This window comes from Rhea americana, unplaced genomic scaffold, assembly GCF_003343005.1.
Source record: "Rhea americana isolate MKP2758 unplaced genomic scaffold, rheAme1 scaffold_301, whole genome shotgun sequence".
Classification (NCBI taxonomy): domain Eukaryota; kingdom Metazoa; phylum Chordata; class Aves; order Rheiformes; family Rheidae; genus Rhea; species Rhea americana.
This window is the reverse complement of record NW_028186426.1, coordinates 369,858-374,076: the sequence shown is the minus strand read 5'-3', so window position 1 is coordinate 374,076 and position 4,219 is coordinate 369,858.

Genomic DNA, 4,219 nt, shown 5'->3' with positions numbered 1-4,219 from the left:
CGCGGTGTCTTCGTACGCCCGCGAACGTGGAACGTGCGAACGTTGTACTGCCGCATCTACAGGATTTCGTACTCAATCAGCTTCTTCTCAATTTACGTGCTTTGATGCTCCTCTGATACACAGCTGCCCAGCTTTATAAAAAATAAAATGTCCCACTGGGACTTTATTTTATGCTGGATAAAATCATGGTCAACTTTGGGACTTTGGGCATGGAACTTTTTCTTTTCTTTTTTTTTTTTTTTTTTGGCTGTATTTCAATAGTTTTTTTTAAACATGATTGCTAGAACTTTGTACCAGTAAATTGTCTTTAATTTGAAGCTCTTGCTAGTGGAATCAATATTTATCCAATTTTACCAATTTATGTAACTCTGCTTATTTAAAGAATTATTATTTTGTGGCTACATCTGAGGTAGGAATGTACCTAATGTATTTCATGAGCTTTCAGCAATTGAAGGAGTAGGATTTAAAGGTAAACATTAGACCAGTTCCTAACATGACTGCTGAAACATAGTGTCACAGCGTTCAGTACACCTCATACAAACAAGCATTATCTATTTGTTTTTGCCAGCTTATGCCAGCGTTAATGCTCATTTCTCAGAAAATTAGCTAACTTGTTTTTAAGAATAAAGTGGTAAAATAGGGTGAAATGTATTCACTGATACAGAATTATGAGAATAAGGTCTATAAAAGCTAATATATACACCATATATGTACAYAKATGTATACATATACATATAGGTACATCATATGTTCTTTTATTGCTATGTATGTATTTATATCAGAAGTCAGCACATGCACAAGTCAGACTGTTCTAATTTTAAGACTGCATCATAAACTTTTAGCACAATAGGAAAGAAATATAAATAGCATTCAGTCAATTAAAGTGTCTTCTTATCTCTAAAGCATTTAAATTGTAACCAGGAAATACTAGCTCAGTGCACATAAGAAACTTCTAATTGCTACACAACATTTAAAAACCCCTTCAGCTGTAGGTTTTATAAACAAGAATCTCGTGGGGACAGACTCCAGCATTTCCAAATAGTCAAGGTTGACAAAATGAAATATAGCCTGTAATTCTGAAACTTCTGCCAGATGAGGAAAAATAACTGAATGTTCTGTTAGACAGTTTTCAAATTCAAATAATGTCTCATCTGTAGCAACTTTTGCTCTATTATGCAATGTATGTGTTGGGTAATTAGCTATTGCAGACATTTATTTTCACTTTCCATTTATTTGTAGATAATGGTGTCTCCCAAAGTTTTAACATTAGCTTTAGCAAATGATGATACAGTGTGAAAGTTCAAGACACCCTGTTCCATTTTAAAATATTCCTATTCCAACCTCACTGATGTCTTGAGGTAATCTGTGCCTGAAAYTCTTCAAGGAATAATGGATTATTCATTTTTCAACTATGCAGTAGCAAACAACTGTCATAAACATGTGGATGTTTCTGTAGATCTGAGGTACCACTGGCCATAGAGAAGAACATTCCCGCCTCAAACAAGTCATTATTTTCTCAGTTGAAAGAAGAGCTAATATTTTGACAGTTTATGAAGCTTTTACAGACTCGCAGAATACTCTGGGTTGGCAGGACTGCTGGGGCCTGCAGGTCGAACCCCCTCAAAGCATGACCAGCTTTGAAGTGAGGTGGGGTGACGGAGTGCTGTGCCTGGTGGAGGCTGTCTCCCCAAGCACAGAGATTGCACAGCCCACCAGACCCCACGCCCTGTCTGAAAACCCGCATGGTAAAGGAGCTTTTCCTTGCATCCATCTGGAATTTCCCATGCTGCAACCTCTGCCCATTGCCTCTTGTGCTTTTGCCAGCAGTGCTGGGAAGAGCCTGGCTCTGTCGCCTTTACAACCTCTCACAGGGTACCTGGATGTCTACCAAGATGAATTATTTAGTTATGGATGACTCTTGTGGGGGAAAAAAAAAAGAATTTATTTATTTGGTTGTTGTGATCAAATGATCCATGGGGAGACTGTGGATAATTTTTTGGTATATGTGTTTCTTCCGACAGAAATGTGTCATTTTCTGTATTTTCACACTTTCTAGCAATGCTATTTTTTCCCAAGAGTCTTTGCTCTTAGGAACTATACTAGAATTACTTCTTTTTTTTYYCCCCATAAGCTCATTTATTCTTAACAAACTAATATCACTAACTATAAAACTCCTGCATAAGCAACAGTGGAATGTAGTGGTAATGGYAGATACCTTTTTACTAACCTTTGAAAAAAAAATTAGTGGTTGGTGATGGCCTTTTTTTGTAAATCTGACAAAAAGTGATTTGATTCTTTTATTTTTTAAAGGTTTTTCATAAACTAAGGTTGCTCTGAGATCCTGCCAAAAGGTCTTGATCCCAACCAATGAGGTGATTTGAGGAAATAAATGGCGTTCTGCAAAGACAGGTCTGACTTAGTCCGGCTGGGTGAGTGAATGCTCTCAGAGATGCTCCTGTCTCCTCTATCTCCTTACCCCATTTTCAACCTTCTGGTGCCTCCCAAATCCCACTCTCGGCCTTARGCAATTCTTACAGATTGCTGCAGTAAAACTGAGAGTGCTCACAGGTCACACAAACTCACTGCTTATATTTACATCATTAATGAATCTTTCAGTAATTTTCCTTTTGGGAATGCAATTTCTCACATGAGCTGGGGGCAAGGTGGGGAAGAGAGCAAGCCTGGGACATTGCTCTGTTTTGACAGCAAAGTCTCAAACTTGGAGCCATAACTATGATTTTTATTAAACACATACAATTCAATACTGTCTTAAGATACCAGAAAAGATATTTTCTTTGTAGTTTTGATTTTTTTTATTAATGACTTTCATCTTGCTAGACTTTAGATAGAAAATGAATTTTAATCAGCAGTAACTGAGAAGACAGTAGTGTTGCTCTGCAAGGTTTGACTCAGCCTTATTCATATTTATGCCACAAATGAATGATTTTAAAGGAACTTAGCAAAGTAAGAAGACCATTCCTTTAGATAAGAAATGGGGAGTGTCTCTAAGCTCTGAGAACGGTGAATAATGAAACTGTAATTATCCATATGATGAAGACTCTCCCATGCCTGTCATGAGGGTGTATTCAGCCACTGAGGACCTCTCAGCCCGTTATTCTTGATAACCTCCTCTTGATATCTACTGCAGGCAGAATTCAATAAGCAAACTGTACCAAGAACAAAGTTCTAGCACTTGCAATAATTTAAAAGCTTCTGGAGGCCTATTTTGAATGACTTCCACCTGAGGCATTGTCTACACGAGGACAAACTGGTCCTTTAATTTCACTTGAGTGAAATTATGACATGTATGATCTTGTATCACTTACTACCTGTTTTTGAATAGTGGATTATGGTTCTGACCTTCCTCCCCTTTCCTTCCTCTAGATGTACCTMAAGTGGTTATTTTAATGTATAAAAACAGGCAGTAGGTAATAGTACAATTTGATAATATAAAGGGTATGTATTTTACATTTTGCTTTGTAATGTGCTCTACTGACAGAATCTGGAGGTAGTTCTGTTATTGCTCTATGCCTTATTTTCTGATACTTGTATTGTGAATTGTTGCTCTCTTTTTCTAGAATGCAGTCCAAGGTAAAATAAGGGAATGTGATTATAAAGGCTTGTGAAAGATCCAGTAGTAACCAACTAAACTGTATAATAAAAAGTACCAAGCTACACCAACAARTGAAGTCCCTGAAAAAGCCTGGAAGCAAAATGGTTATAATTAAAACCTGAAAGCAATGACTTTCATAAAGAGGTAAACTAAGACTTTTCCGTAACTGATGATCTAAAAAGTGTTCTGAGTTGTAAGACCTCATTTCACATGTATTAATTAAATAACATTTGAATCATTTAATAGTTTGAACTCTACTGCACTGTTAATATCTTCAGGTGATTTTTTTTTTTCTGTAACAAAGAAGTCTTTGTTCCTAGTCTTTGCTTGGGCTGTGCCTTGGATATTAGTTGGAAACCTGATAGCCTGACATTGCTAGAAGTCTGCAAGCACAATGCGAGTCGTCTGCAACTGGGATTAAATCAGACCTTTTGTACCAAGTTGCTGAGAGGCCATGTGATCTTGGAAAAGCAATGGTTATGGATGGCAAGAGATTTTTAACTCTTTGTGCCTGTGGCAGGGAGCCAGGCAGGTTTGTTTCTGCAAAGCAGAACCTGAGTGTTCATGGGSAGGAGGTGGCAAGCACTGCATAAGAGGTGGCCAGAA